Source organism: Echinops telfairi, unplaced genomic scaffold (genome assembly GCF_000313985.2).
Source record: "Echinops telfairi isolate 266 unplaced genomic scaffold, ASM31398v2 ScPeMD7_12;HRSCAF=54, whole genome shotgun sequence".
In the NCBI taxonomy this organism is placed as follows: Eukaryota; Metazoa; Chordata; class Mammalia; order Afrosoricida; family Tenrecidae; genus Echinops; species Echinops telfairi.
In genome coordinates, this window is record NW_022103909.1 from 7694545 (window position 1) to 7711434 (window position 16890).

The following is a 16890-nucleotide window of genomic DNA, read 5'->3' on the forward strand; positions in this document are numbered from 1 at the left end:
AACAGTAGCAAAATGACAGTTATGAAGTAGCAACGAAAATCATTTTATGGTTGGGGGGGCGGTCACTACAACATGAGGAACTGTATGAAAGGGTCGCAACATTAAGAAGGTTGAGAACCACTGCTTTGGAGAAAGGTTAGGTAGGAACAATGAGAAATAAGTAAGAAACAGATGATAGGTTTTGGAAGTGTTTTTTGTTTTGTTTTATTTCTGTATCCCTCCATCTCTCATGTTCTCAGGTGACGGCTGCACGCCCTTCTGGTTTAAATTTCTGCTGCTGAGCAGAATGTCAATTTTCATTCAAAAGTATATACATGATGAATCAGGCGGAAAATCCACCCAGCAGCCCCATGCTCCTAAGGAGGTGGCCTTGCCTGCTCCGGTCAAGCCTGCAAGGCTACAGTTGGCACTTTTGCACGCCAATTGGCTCCGCTGGCATGTGGTGCTATCTCTTCCCCTCCTTCCCCACATTTGTAAGCTCATTTCTTCTTAAATGCTCCGTGAGAGGATGCATGGATGCATTTTCTGTCCTCTGTGGAAATGTAGATATTGCACAGCTGTTAGACTTGAAATCATCAGGTGGTACTTGGGAGCAGGAATGAAGATGCTGTTGCCAGGGTAACAGAGATTCCTCTGGCTCTGGGAAGAACTACCATGTTTTCGATGGTTGGAGAAATGTATGTTATAAAAAGGACTGTTTAGTGCATGCGAAGACGTACCGTTTACACAGAACAGCCATTTCTTTACAAACCAGTGATGGGGTTGCTGCTTACTCAGATGCCCATCAATGCATTGCACCTTTCCAGACATTAGATCTCATCTTGCTTTTGCCACTGCAATTGTAAGAACCCAGTAATAACTAGTCGTTTATGCCGCCCAGAATGTAGGGGGCGAAGAGGCTCTTATCTTCCACATTAGTTAGATTTGTTTTCAATGTGTAAATCACAGCTTAGCAGTTAAAGAATGAGCACAGTGAATTTTCAAAGACAATGCATTTGCAGAATTATTTGATGCAAGCACTATGTAAATCCTTATTTCTAATCACAGGAGAATCACAGATCTACAGAGAAAGACAAATCTGAAACCCTTAGTATCCCAGAATACCTGTAGGGGGGTGAGTTTGTTTATTGTACCAACCTAACCGATAAACACATGTGAGATTAATTGAAGGGCGGAGGGATAAATGGCTCCGTGAGCCTCGCCTTTCTAGTTCTCAGGTCTCTTGCTTTGTGGTGGTCACACCAGGATGCAGCTGCCTTAGCAGTTCCCTGCTTCAGCTTGCAAGATTGACTTCCTACAAGACATCCCCAAGGAGAAGCCACATGGACCTGTCCCAATGCAGCCCTGGGTGCCGGAGCAGCCGTATGGAGACCCCTGCCAGCACTGAGATGCTTATACATTCACTGACTTGGCTTTCCTCCTGCAGTCGGCATCATTGCCTCTGTTTTGTGCAATGGAGGAGGACTTTGTGGATTGGTGTTAGACATATGGGTTAATGGGTTAATGTTGGACTTGTGGGCTTGGGCAGCACTGGGTTGGGATGTTTTCTTGATGTGCACTTAACCTTTATATAAAAATCTCTCTTATACATGAGTTGCTGTGGATTTGTTTCTCTAAAGTACCCAGACTAATACAGGCGGTATGGGACCTCATTGGCAATAAAGAAGCAATCCCACAACAACCAGAATACAGCAAAGAGAAGCCAACGATGCAAATATTCTTTCTTCCTCCCTCTTAGATCTATTCACTGCACTGCTACTATACAGGGGGAACTTGGGTAAATGCCAAGAGACTGTCGCTAGGGATCCATCCCCTAGGATGGATCTAGTACATCTTCAGGGGTGCTAGATCTTATCAAATTGTTTTCCAGAGAGGTCGGCCAGTGAAGCCCGACCCATGAACAAAGCATAAGAGTTCTCTTTGCTCTACAGCTCACTAACACTTGGCTTCTGGCGGATGTAAAATCCTATCTTCTGGTGATTTTAATTTTATATTTCCCCTGATTACTGTGTTCACATGATTCTTGGCCATTCACGTTTTCTTTCAGTGCACTGTTATTATTCTACTGAGTTGCTTTTTTCTATTTATAAAGATGATTTCTATTCTAATGCATTTTTCTGTGTCTTACATAGCTCTCTTTCTCACTTGCTCACATGTTTGTCAGTGCTTTCCACGAAATCCTGGGTGGTCTTGGTTAAGTGCGTGGCTGCTAGCGGAGAGGCCAGTTTGCAGCCACCTACCCAGAGGCACCTCCGAAAAACACTTCCCAAACATCCCCAACACGGAAAACGCCTCTGGAGAACAAGTCTACTCTGGCACCCAGGGGGTTGCTGTACATTGCAATCAGCTCAGTGGCAATTGGCATATTTGTTCCTTTGCTTGGTTTGGTGCCTTTTAATTATAAAAGATTTAAATTTTAAAGTAGTGGAATTTTGTTTATCAGTGTTTTCCATTATACTTTGTGTTTCTTTATACATTGTTTAAAAAAATACCAAAAACCTGATCTAGGCCAAGGGTGATAAAATATTTTCTCTGGAAGTTTAAAATGCGCTTTTCAAATTTATGTCTTTAATCCACTGCAATTGATTTTCGTATTGGGAGTGATAGGGATCTGATTCTAGTGTTTTGTGTTCATAACCAGTTGGACCAGAAATACCTAGTGAATCATCTGACTTTCCCCCAGTGTGGCTTCTCATATATCAAGTTTTCATGTATCTGTTTTAAATTGTTCATTCTGTTCCTTCAGTGTATATGTCTACCCCTTTGTCATTCTGCATTTCTTGAGTAGTTCAGCTTTAGAGAAAGTCTTGATATCTATTAAAACACAAATCTGTACCTTGTTCCTCTTCAAAATTATCTTCACTGTGTGTCCTTTTGCTGTTCTGAGTAAAACTGATAACAGGATTGTTGAACTATTGGCAGCATTATGATGCTATAGACTATGCAGAGGATTTTTACATAAAATGACTCATCAGAAATTATTTAAATAATACCCTCCTAACCTCTCAAAATGTCATACGCCCAAGTCATATGTAAAAATTATGCTCTATGGTGTTGGTTATGAATTTTAACAGACTTTGGGCTTTTCACCCATCAGAACATGGTCATCTCAACTCTGCTTTGTTCTTGTGCACTTCAGCCCTCAACCCTCACTGGCTCATCATTCCTTTTCCTCCTGTTCAGTGTCAGAGACTAACAGTAGCTTCCACGGTTCCTGAAACACAGAAGAAAGTCCTACCACTGACTGGTTGGCCAGTCTACTAAGTGGGATTTTAGAATGTCCCTCTCCATCCACACTGCTCTCTAGAACCTTTAGCTACCACCCCTATAATTTCTAGAATAAAATTTCAAATGCATCTTTCGACACTTTCAGCATCCTCAGGCTTCTCATTGCCTCCACAGTATATGTACATTACTTAGAGAAATAAGACATTTTATAGGCATCTTCATATGCCTTTCCCATGCTTACTATATACTGAGCTCTTTTAATTATATATATTTTTATCATAATAACTTAGAACCACAATAGCTATTTATTCCTTCCTTTTCATTCTGAACTTGAACTTTGAGCTTGTGTCATGCATGATCACTGTGCTAGGTAGTTTGCATATATTGTTTCAGATGATTCTTATAATAATCTTGTAGGATGGCTACTGTAATCCCCAATTTCTAGGTAAGGAGACTGAAGATCATAAGTTATGTGTAAAAAGTAAGAATGGCGATTAGCAGGTTGAAGATAACCCCGATCTTTTCAGATTCCCAGGTCCATGTGCCTTCCACTGTACCACTTCAGATGCTATAAAGCTTCTACTTTAAATCCATCAACACATCGTGACGATGTGACCTAGGCACTTGGAAACCACCAGCTGCTCCCTGAGAGACAGATGGGGTTCTCTACAACCATAGAGAATTACAGTCTCAGAAACTCACAGGGGTCATGATACGTAGGCATTGACTCGATGGCAGTGAGTTTGGTTTGTTGTTGTTGTTTTGATAGGAACAATGGTCAACATGGGGAGAAACTCATTTACTTGAGATGTTTTACATGCCTACATATGCCAGGCACTGGATGCTCTAACTAGCAGCTCAAAACTAACCTGAGTGTCAACATACCCTGAAAAAAAATTAGCTGGGGCACATGATAAACAAAATAAAACAGAAATCCAAGGTTTTCTGACTGAGTATTTTCAAAGACTGCAGATATGCTATCTAATGTAAATTTTGGTCAAGAGTTACTTATTCTCCTGTTTGTTTAATCAGAGCTTAAAATACTAAGAATTTTAAGTGATTCCAAGAATGAGTTGGGGCATATTCACAGACTAGTTACCTATGTAGCTCTTTCTTATCTTATGCCATACCATATATCCTATGCTATACATATTTTAGGGAGAAAGGGTGCTTTAGCATTTCAATACTGGCTAATCCCCTGGGGCAAGTGAGAATTAATCGCCCTTTTTTGAAATCAATAAAAAGTGAAAAGTCTGGTTCTCTTCATATTCCCTCTGAGCAATGCAGTATATGCATCTCTGAACTTCATTTTGCCAGTTTGTTGAATAAAATTATAATATCCATCTCAAAAGATCATCATATTCAAATGTAATATTGACGTTGGAAGTGCTTTACAAACTGTAGTACTCTGAATACCTGTTACTAAGCATTTTCTCTAAGTTTGACAATTTAAAAAACTTTTTCTAGAGCTACTTATATCATGAGAGAATTTTTTTAAAGATTTCTACTAAATTCAGAACAGTGAGGCAGAAGATGGGAAAGGAAATGTAATGGAAAAGGGCAAGAATAGAACAATGAGAGCTAATTCACATTTCCTTAGATGTGAGAGAAAATATATTTGAACTGAAAAAGAATTCCCTAATGTTGGGCCTGGGGGGCTCAGGACCATAGTCTCCAGAGAAACCAAGGTCAATTGGCATAACATAGTTCACAAAGACCTTGTTCTGCACCCAAATTTGATGAGGAGCCACTGAGGTCTTAAAAGCTTACTAGCCACTTATGATTTGGCTGTTGGTCTTTCCCCATCCAGAGGAAAGAAGAATGCAAGAAAGACAGTTGGAAACAATGAGTACAGTGGAGGAATGGATCAACCTAACAGCAGTCTCCACAGCCTCCAGACCAGAGACCGGCTGGTGCCCTGCTGCCACCAAAAGGGTCACATGAGAAGGTCCAAAAGCTGAAGGAAATGTGAAGCACAACTCAAAATCCTAAAAGGAATTGTGCTTACCAGTCAGATAGAAACTGGTAGGCTCCCCAAGTCTCTGGTTAGAGACTGGTGGAACTCCCAAGACGAGGGCCCTTATACTTCATGTCTGGAACTGAACACAGCTCTGTGTTAGAATAATTAACCATTTAAGATCAAAAGGGCAGCATTTATCCAAGGACAACGTTCAGAAGCTGGGAAAGAAAGAGGGATGGACGCAGAAACAGGAACGAAGTAGTCCATTGAGGAAATTGCAATGGATGAGTTGAATCAGATTGCAATGGATGAGTTCAATCCGAATGTATGAATTGTTGAACATAAAACTAGGATTGCTCTGTAAAACTTCAACTAATTCACAATTAGAAGTTAAAAATCAAAACAAACAAAACCAAAAAACCTCCTCAGTGCCTTTTTATTATTGGCACTCTCTTTGAGGAACGTAGGTGAGATATTACATGACGCAAAGGCATCGACGTTCAGGATCACTAAAGTTTATAATAGAGGAGTTATGAACTCGGCCTAGAAGGAGGTAATGTCAACAAACCAAGACTTTCTGCTATGTTTGGTTGAAGTCCAAACACTAATGTGATTTGAATGCACATCCAATGTGGAATTTGACTGTAATAATACTAAAGAGAAATAGTGGATGAAAAATGAGAGAGGCCAAAACCTACAAATCTTGTGAGGCCACTCCTGACATGATTCCATGTCAATAGACTCATTGGTTTTTAGCCAGGATCTTTTCAGCGCACCCAGTGTTTCCATTACAGCTTGCAACCATTGGAAATAAAATAAAATGAATCATCTTAAATTGTACACATGTGTAGAAAACAAAGTAGAATAGCATTACTATATATAGAGAGAGGAGCTGATACCAAGGGCTCAAGTAGAAAGCAAATGTTTTGAGAATGATGATTGCAACAAATGTACAGACACAATGGATGAATGGATGCATTGTGATAAGAGTTGTACAAGCCCCCAATAAAATTATTTTTTAAATATAATATATATATGATTCATGGCTAAAAGGGACTAAATCTCTTTATTCTAAGAATTGTATATCACTTAACAAGATCTTAGCCTGATTGTCACTGTTGTTAGGCACTGTCAAGTCAGCTCCTACTCATAGTTACCCTGGGCACAACAGAACAAAACCCTGCCATGCGCGCGCGCACACACACACACACACACACACACACACACACACGACCTTGACCCTAAATTAAGTAGCTTAAGAAAACCTCTGAGAGAAAACAGTCTTGGACTGCCAACAAGATATTTGTGGGTCATCTTAAGTGGCATTAAAATCAACCATTGGGGTCAATGACAAAAACCACCATTTTCCCCCCAACTCAAACTACTTAAGTAGACAACAGAATGAGCATGCCAAAGCACAGGAAGGTAAATTGAAACACCTGTCTTGAGGGCTACCACGTTCAATGCACAGTTTGTGCACTGCACAAGCTCAAGGGCAGAAGGCTGATCAGGAGCTGAAATCCAGCCTGTACTCCAAGTAGCAAGATCTGCAGCCTCACATGGCGCTGTGTCTTCCAAGAAGAAGGGCACCTTCACCAAGTGAAAGTCCCGAGAAGGCTGCAACAAGACAGCAGGAATAGGGATGGTTGTCTAATTGTCACAAAGATTGTATAGACTAGTAGGCCCTCCTTGTCTTCTAACAATTGCTCAGTAATGACCCCCTAACTGACTCAGGGAATATCACAACCTCTCCATTTCCTCCAAAGCAAGCTCCTCGTGTTGTCTAACTACATATACTTGGCAATCCCGATGACAAGTAACAGCAATGGCGTTTATCTCCTATTGGAAATAGGATAAACTATTCCGGAGCAAAGCCCCAGTCTTAAGCTTTAAGTATCGGCATTCATACTCTGCGATGCCTTCCATATCTTCTTCTGCTCCAGTTTTAGTCCCAGTTGGATGAAACTACCTAAAAGATTTCTCTCTCTCACACACACACACACACACACAAAACAACAAACAAACAAACTCACTGCCTTCATGCCAATACCAACTCATAGAGACCCTCTAGGACAGGATAGATGTGTTGTGGGCTTTCTGACACTGTAACTCTGTATGGAAGCAGAAAATCTTATCTCTCTTCCATATAGCAGCTGGCAGCTGACCTTGCAGTTAGTAGACCAAAGCATAGCCCACTACACCAGCAGGTGTAGTCTTCTAAGGACTCCTTAGAATATTTCACAGAAAAAAAAATTAATTCCCCTAATCATTTAAGATTAACTACTGATATATTGCTCAAGCTGCCACTTGAAGTTAGAGTCTGACACGGCAAAGACAAAATATGAGATTATTTTGTTTGTTTAAGCTAACACTTGCTAGGCAGGCTTCTGAGGGCTTTCTTTACAAGAACAGACTCATTAAATCCTTACAAGTCAAGTACTATTTATTGTGCCTCCTTTACATTGAAGAAAAGTCAAGTACACAGCTAGTAAAGAGCAGAACCAGGAAGTAAGCTAGGCAGCCTGGATGCAGAATTCTTGCTTGTGTCTAGGTGGTGTCACAGTTGGGACTCTAGTTGAACAACACATGTACCTCTGAAGACTCCAGGGAATGGAGCTCCTAGTACCAGCCTTCAGCAAACACATGTTTTGGTCTTCAGTGTCAAATAGAGTATGTAAAATGTTTAAAATATACTTTAATATCAAAAGAGCATATTCACTCACTGCTATCAAGTCGGTTCTGATCCATAGTAACCGTATGGAACAAGGTAGAAGTAAACCTACAGTTTCTAAGATTGTAACTGGTTAGGGCAGGACTGGACTACTGTTTTGTTCTGTTGTACATAGGGTCGTTATGAGCCAGAACTAACTGGTGGCACCTAGCAACAACTGTTTACTGGAGTAGACAGCCTTATCTTCCTCCCTCCGAATGGCCGGTGGTTTTGAACCGCTCTCCTGTGGTTAGCAGCTCTAGTCTCAACTAAGGTACGCAAGGACTATCTAAGAATGCTTCTGTCACATTCAACAGAAAAGATCATTTCTGCAGATAAATCTTAAATATTGGGAATAAAAATGAAATGCTTACCTTTACCTCCTCACCTTCCAGGGGCAAGATGCAAAAATCCTATCATGCTCAGTAATCCTCTGAAATTGTCGGAGGAAGTCATTCACTACTTCTCCTCTTCATGAAACCATGTGACAAAGCCTATGAAATGAAAAAAATTCAAATATGCTTAAAACATAAAAAAGGAGAGGGAAATGACTAGTTCTGAGGAAATGATCTGAGTTCTGGCTTCCCCAAACTCTAAAGTGGATTTTAGCCTAATGGGTTAAAAATGTAAGTACTAGGTATTTGCTAAGAGCGCATCTGGAATCACTTTATCCTGGGGCTGTTCAATAATGATGTCTTAGCATAGCCAACTGTGGCTCAGCCTCACATCCACCGAAATGTGTGTGTATGGGCCCTACGCTTAAAACCCCCTTTCTGTCGCAAGTTCAACTTCCAGAACTGCATGTTCAGGGATCGTGTTGGCAAGAAAGTGCTTGTCTTGGAAACCTGTAAACCATAATATGCTCATCGTTAAGAAAAGCAGATCCTGCAGATAATGGCTAGTCAATGTTCGCAAATGTCACAGAACTGCTGGTTCTCATATTCTTACCCTTGTTCCAACAGCAAGGTCATATTCTCTTCAACACAAACAAAAGGCATTAAGTAAGAAAGTGAAGCTGTAAAGCATCCTAACCAAATACTACCAAACAGACTAAGACTTTGGGGGACAGACTATTTTGGGTATAGAAGAGCAATTTTCACTATAGCATTGATGAAACATGTGAACTGACTGCAAATGTTTATGACTGTCATTTCATATGTTAGCTGATGACTGAGGGACTAGATTTACCAATTCATAGTACATGAAAATGGGAAGGGTCTCCTTCCCTTCATGGCAACTAACCTGTAATTCAACCCTCAATAAGACATCTTCCTGCCTGGGCTTAGCTGCTGCTTGCCTCTAGCAAAAAGGAGGTTGGTTAGAATAAATCTAGGCAAAACCAAACTCACTGCTATTGAAAGTGGCAGGCTTATAGGACAGTGTGGAACTGTCCTTGTGAATTTTCAAAACTATAACTCTTTACGGGAGTAGAAAGCCCCATCTTTCTACTGTGGAGCAGCTGGTGGTTTCGAACTGCTGACCTTGTAAATAGTAGTCCACTGTGTAACTACTATGCCACCAGGGCTCCTGGCAGAAAATATCTAAAATCCCTTCAAATTTAGTGAGGCCTATGACTCAAAGTGTGTGTGTGTGTGTGTGTGTGTGTGTGTGTGTGTGTGTGTTAAGGATTAAACTAGGAGTGAAAATCCAGACTCTGCTCTGCACATACTTTCAACATGTTGTCAGAAGAGACTAGTCTATGGAAAAGGACATCATGTTTGGTAAAGCAGAGGAAGACCCTCAAGTGGATGGACTGACACACAGGCATCCTCATCTATCCAATAGGGATGGTCAGACAAGTTAATGCATGTGCCCTGCTTACTACGATGATGCTATCCATCATTCGCTTTCACATCCTTCCCAGCCCCTCACCCACCCACACCTCTCTTTTCTGTTTGGGGGTTTTGCTTTGGTTAGGTCTGGCCCTGCTACTGCTACTTTTGCTGTAGATCAGCAAGCAACCCTAACTGGCATGGGCTCCAACATAACAAAACCTGTGGTGATAGCATAGCACCAGGCGGTGTTCTGTTCTGTTTTATGTAAGATCGCTGTCAGAACCAACTTGATGGCGCCTGACAACAGCTCTCTACACTCTCCAGAGAGGATGCCTTCCTATCATTTCTCTCCCACACAGGCCACAGGGGCGCTTTGTGGGACAGGTCATGAGTTTCCAACACTTACACCTTTGAATCTCTCTCATTTCTCTCCCTCTTCTTCACCACGTCACAGCAAAAGAGAACAACGCAGAAATGACCAAAATTTGAAAACAGTGCCATCCTTCTCCTCGCTAATTTTTTTTTAGCAATATAATAGCTGTTTTCATTTTTAAATGCTATTTATGTTACTATCTAATAAGTTTGTTACTCTTTAAGGAACCAATAACTTTTAATTTCTCAGTTTTCATTTCTAATCTCAGTTTTGGTAAATACCAAAAATATAAAACTCTTGGTAATGTTCATTAATTCCTATAAGTACAAGATGTCCTAAGACCTAAACATTTGAGAACCATTTAGTATAAAAATTAAAAGCACTCGCGGGAGGAGATGAGCCAGTCAGGGTGCAGTGTAGCAATGATGAAACATACAACTTTCCTCTAGTTCTTAAATGCTTTCATCCCCCACCCCCACTATCATGATCCCAATTCTACCTTACAAATCTGGCTAGAACAGAGGATGTACATTGGTACAGATAGGAACAGGAAACACAGGGAATTCAGGACAGAAGATCCCTTCAGGGACCAGTGGTGAGTGGCGATACCTGGAGGGTGGAAGGAAGTTGGGGTAGAAAGGGGGAACCAATTACAAGGATCTACATGTGACCTCCTCCCTGGGGGATGGACAACAGAAAAGTGGGTAAAGGGAGACATTGGACAGTGTAATATATGACAAAATAATAATAATTTATAAATTATCAACAGTTCATGAGGGACGAGCGGGAAGGGAGGGGGGAAAAACGAGGAGCTGCTATCAAGGGCTCAAGTAGAAAGCAAATGTTTTGAGAATGATGATGGCAACAAAGGTACAAATGTGCTTGATACAATGGATGGATGGATGATTGTGATAAGAATTGTATGAGTCCCCAATAAAATGATTTTTTAAAAAAAATCATAAACAACAAAAAACTAAAAGCACTAACTGCAGAGTCAAACTGCCTCACTCGAAATCCCACTTCCCCCACGTACAAGCTCTGTGCCACCTGGCACTGCTAGTCAACATCTCTGTACCACAGGCTCCGCATCTGTCCAATAGGGATGACCAGACAAGTTAATGCATGTGCCCTGCTTACCACGATGATGCTATCCATCATTCGTTTTCACATCCTTCCCAGCCCCTCACCCATCCACACCTGTCTTTTCTCAGTTTGGGGGTTTTGCTTTGGTTAGGTCTGGCCCCGCTACTGCTATTTTTGCTTTAGATCAGCAAGAAACCCTAAGTGGCATGGGTTCCCCACGTCTAAAGATATAGCTGGACCCTTGACTCCTCATAATCACAACAAACATTTCCTGCCCCGGGGTCTCAGCAGTCAGTTGTATGTTGAATTGACCCTTCACAGAAGCTCCGTCAGCAAAAGACAACTGGAAAAATCAAAGTCAGCCACGTCAACTTTTTAAAAAAACACACGAGGTCAGACGAATTAGAATGTGAAGTGGAAACTTTAGCCTGAGGAATAATCAATGAAATAGAAGAAGGATGTAGAGAGAAAATGCAAGCCATTACAATCATCCCTTAAAGGAAAAGGTGACATGCATCCAAAGCTCCCTCCAGATTTTCTCTTTCAGCATCTCTTCTCGATCTCTCAATCTCTTGGAGAACCCACCTTCCACTCCACCAAGATCCTTCATGCATCAACCTGCTGAAAAGATCTGATGGGCCATATTCTCATAATATATATATACACCAGCCTAAGATGACATTTAACCTTCCAAGGATGTCTTCATGTTTTATTAATATTTCTAATCATAGCCCCCTCCATGGATATCATTCTTCTAATCTATAAAGTATTGTAGCATATATTTTCCTTGATATTCAGCATGTATTATTAGTCACTTACAGTTTAGAAAGCGGAGGCTCAGAGTAGCTAGCAAACTTGCACGAGGTCACAAAATTTGGAATTGACAGAACAGAATACAGAGGAAATTGGAGAAGTTAAAGACTAGGGAAAGGGGCGGAGCATATTACAGAGAGGCCTGGTATGGGGAGGTTAAGGTGGACATAGGACTATCTTTATCAGGGGGTTACCACTTAAACAAATGTATTTCACCATGGAAATAACCTCTACTATTCAACTGAGTCTTCCACCGTTCCTTTACTACCTCCACAACTCAAGCTGTACATTTCAAGGTTTATTTGTACCTGTCTTCATGTTATGTGTTTATTTGTGTTTGCATAATGGCTACCTTGCCAATACTGTTCTAAGGAAGAGTGTAAAGAAGGTACATTCAGGGTGTTTTCTACTTGGGCCACTTCTGAATATAGTGCTTGTAAATTGAGAACTGTCTGTATTGTGTGTCTGATGTCATTAAATATATATTAGGTCTGTCCAAAACTCTCTGGCATTTGTCCTTTCCCAACATTACCGTGTATTTTAGTTTCTCAATCATGCTAGTTTAAAAACTACGGCCAAATCTAGTGAATGTCAAACTTGTGCAGTGAGTGACTCAAGTTAATTACAATCCTTTTGAACAGAAAATCATTGAGATTTGCAAAGAATCATTTGGGGGGTTAATATTCATTTTAAAGGAATAGAATGGTTCCTTTTAAAGCATCAGTTCTCCTGAATATGCATACATGTGCATTAATTTAAACACAAATATTCAGAAAGAAAAAAAATGAAAAACAAAAAAATTTTTTCTCCAAAAGGCCCAGAATGATGCTCCAGTGCAAAAAAACGGTCAGAGTGATGCTCCATAGATAAATATGGCCAGAATGGTCCTCTATATACAGTCACGCCCAGAATGATGCTCCTAAGACAGACAGACAGAATGATGCTCCAGAGATATACAAAGACAGAATGATGCTTCACAGAGACTTGGCCAGAATGATGTTCCTTAGACAGGGCCAGAATTACGCTCCATAGACAAGCATGGCCAGAATGATGCTCCATAGAAAGACACTTCCTGAACAAGGCTCCTTAGACAACCAGCCAGAATGATCCTCCGTACACTAACAGCCAAAAGTTGGTGGGAGATGGAATTAAATTATAATGGAATTTTCTCGTGAACTTTTTGAAGGACCCTCCTATAGGAGATAACAGATAACTGAAATAATACAATGCTCCGTGTATGCAAGGATAGCACTGCTAAACAAGCTGATTTTTTAAAATACTAGTGATACATTTAAGCTAATAAAATTATACTCTTGTACCTATCTTCTCTTCCAATTTCTCCAGTGCTGTCCAATATGGTAACCGCTAACCACATGTGACTATTAAACAACATGCTATTGATGAACAGACTGTTTGATTTTATGTAATTTGAAATAATTTAATTGTCTACATAATCAAGGGCTCTTTAAAGTGTTGCGGAGCAAGGATGTCACTTTAAGGACTAAGGAGTGCCAGGCCCAGGGTAGTCACCTCATTTGCTTATGAATGCAGGTCAGTGAAGAAGGAAGTCTACAGAATTAATGCATTTGAATTATGTTGTTATCAGGGTATATTAAAAGTACCTGGGACTTCCAGAAGAACAAACATAGAAACTTCCAGAACAGACATATGGGTCTTAGAAAAAATACAACCAGAGGCTCCTTAGAAGGACTGATACCGAGACCTCAGACCTCATCTCACAGATTCTAAGCACATTATCAACAGGGACCAGTCCCTGGAGAAAGATGCCATGCTTGGTAGACGGGCATTGAAAAAGACCCTCGACAAGATGGAGCAATACAGTGGTTGCAAGGACTGTGAGGGTGACTGCTGGCCGACTAGGTAGAGTGGGGTCCTCAGGGTCACTGTAAGCCTGAACTAACTTGAGAGTTTTCTACTCCCATTAAGAGTTACAGGCTCAGAAACTCCTATAGGGTCATTATGAGTTGGCATCATCAACTCCATGGCAGTGAGTTGTTGGTTAACAACAACCACATGTAGCTAGTGTCTATATATTGGATAATGCATTCTAAGATTTCCTCCAGTCGTTTAAAAAACAAAACACCAATTCTATCATTCTAAACACCCCACAATTCTAAGGCCAGGAATAAAATCCAGTGTCAGTAAATCAATTCCAATTCATACTCATTGGCATCAAATGGACTCATATAGAACAGAGTAGAACTGCCCCTTTGGGTTTCTAAGGCAGAAAGCCTCATCTTTCATTTCTCGTTGTAGCAGAGGGGTTCAAACTACTGACCTTGGGGGATAGCAGCTCACTGCTTAGCTATTAAATGTCTAACCATTCATTAATTCAGTACCAAAATAAAATGAAATAACCAGGCATAATTTTTTTCAGAGGCTTTTATTGTAGTTGCTATTGTTTTTATTTAATGAATACAAAAACAACAAATGTTAGGTGCAAGATAACATATAACAGCTATTGGCAGCTAGATATATACAAACACAAATATAGTCTCTGACCTCAAGCAGTTTATATCCAGTAGTAAAGAGGTAAATAAACAAAGAATTCAAGAAAATGCAAGAAGAAGGACTGAGGGGAGTTGTTCCGTAGTGAGCAAGACTAGAGAGACTCTTCCTCGGGGAAGAGTGGGTCTCTGTTAAATCCCACTTCAGTCCATCCTAACGAGGCAAGGTTGACCACTTGTGTAAACTCATTCTCTCACAAGTATGTCTGAGCTCTGAAAAATCAGAGACAGGACAGAATGCCTGCCCTAGAGGGAATGTAAAAATCCCCTGGATGATACACCTAGGTGAACATGCAATGAGAATATGATGTGGCACGTACCGCCTCAAGGGTCAGTCCTTGGTGCTATGAGCGCACACAGAAGAGGCTCCTAAACCAGTCCTGGTGCACCAGGAAAAGGTTTCAAGGATTCTAGAAAAAAAAGATAGTAGTACCTTTCTTATTGGACCTGTCTGGTATGTGTTTCTTTTGGAAATGTCCTTTTCAAGAGGCATGATAACATGGACAGACCTTTTTTCTTTCTTTCTTTTTTTATATCATTTTATTGGGGCCTCATACAACTCTTATCACAATCCATACATACATCCCTTGTGTGTCAAGCACATCTGTTGTCCTCATCATTCTCAAAACATTTGCTTTCTACTTGAGCCCTTGGTATCAGCTCATTTTTTTGTTTTTACATAGACCTTTTTTCAAGGGTACCCCTTCTTGAATACATTGCAGTCAACAAATATGCAATGCACGGTTTGACAACTGAAAAGCATCACCCTCATGTTGTTGGGAGAGTCCACCCGTGCTAGGGGCTAAATGTGTAAAGATTGGTGTTCTTTGGAGGACAGTAAGCCCCATTTGCACTGACTGCATGGCAGTGAGTGTTTGGAGTTTGGGTGAAATATTAACATCATCTTCCATGTAACATGCATGATTGCTTCAGAAAAGTTCCTTTTTATTTAAATTGTGTGTGGTTTTCTATCCAAATTCGATTTAGATCTAGCTCCAAAATCAACTTTATGAAAACTAAAGAAACAATTAGGGGCGAAAGAAAGTCCCACCAAAGTCTGAATTTAGTATTTCAACACAATCAAGTTTATTAATAGGAAATTCCTACAGAACAGCGGCCACAGCCTTGGACTGTCTGGTTCAAGTCCCAGTCTCTCAACTCAAGAGGCTGACTGGCCTCGGGGCACAGCGTTTCACTTCAATTTCCAATGCCCTGATCTGTAAACGGTAGAGAGGCATTTAATAGTGTCTATTTTACAGATTTGATGGATTAAATATTCATATATGTCAGGTACTTAAAAGTGCCTACCCAAAATATTATATATTAGCTAGTTTTTAGTACTTATAATCATTCTAGTTGCAGAAATGTACCAGAAAATAATACACATAGCCTGGCCGAGCACTTAAAAGACAAATGTAGAAAATAACGATTTGGCCAGTTCAGCAGCTTTCTCTGCTCTTCCCAGAAAAGGCACTTGATAAACACAAACTGTCAACTTTCTAATTAAAGGGGGTTTTGTTGTTGCTCGTGGGTTTTCTTTAACTATTTGCTTCCACGGCTTTAATGGAACGACTTGAGCGGGATAGGTCACGATTACTAGAAAGAGCCTAGTCAAAGGATACGCGATGTTCTGGTTTGAGTGCTTCCGTAAGAAATGTTTCCTTATAAGTGCAGAGCTAGGGCGGGACGTGGGCGCGGTGTCTACCTCAGCCCTGCACCGGGGTGGGCGCCCATCTCTGCGGGCTCTTCGTCGAAACGCTTGTTTTAAGGGGAAATCGCCCGGACCCAGCTGCAGGCCAGGGGCGGGATTCTCCGAAGCCCCGGGGTTGGTTTTTGCTCGTGGGCCCGGGGCTTCGACCGGACACTCCAGTGCCTCGTGGGGCTGCAGGGCACCCGGGCCGCGCCCTCGGGCCTCGGGCGGGGCACGCCTGGCTCGGCCGCAAGCCGCCACGTCAGGAGCCACGTCGACAAGCGCGGGCAGGTGCCAGCCGGGCGTGACCGCTTCCCGGACTGCACGCTCCGAGGCCGACCATCCTTCCCGTCCGGCCGCGTTCCCGCCAGCTACCCCCGGGGGCCTCGAGGGTCCCCGCGGCTTCCGGAAAGCACCACGGGAGGAGCCCCGACGCTCTAGGATTCCCTAGGTTTCCGTGTCGCCGGCAAACGCCGCACAAGTCGGCCCCACGCGTGGCTGACGCCGCCTCGAAACCCGCCAAGGCGCCGCGCACCTGGGAAGCCCGCTCACTCCTCCCAGCCTCCATCATCACTTCCCTCCCGACTCCCCGCCTTCCGCTCCGCTCCGCTCCCCTGCCCGCTTTGTCCTCCTCCCCCCACCTCCTTCGCCCCCTCACCCGGCGAGGCTCGAGGGGCGGCGCCTGGTGAGTCACGGTCACGTGAGTCCGGAGTGCGCAGGGGCGGGGCTG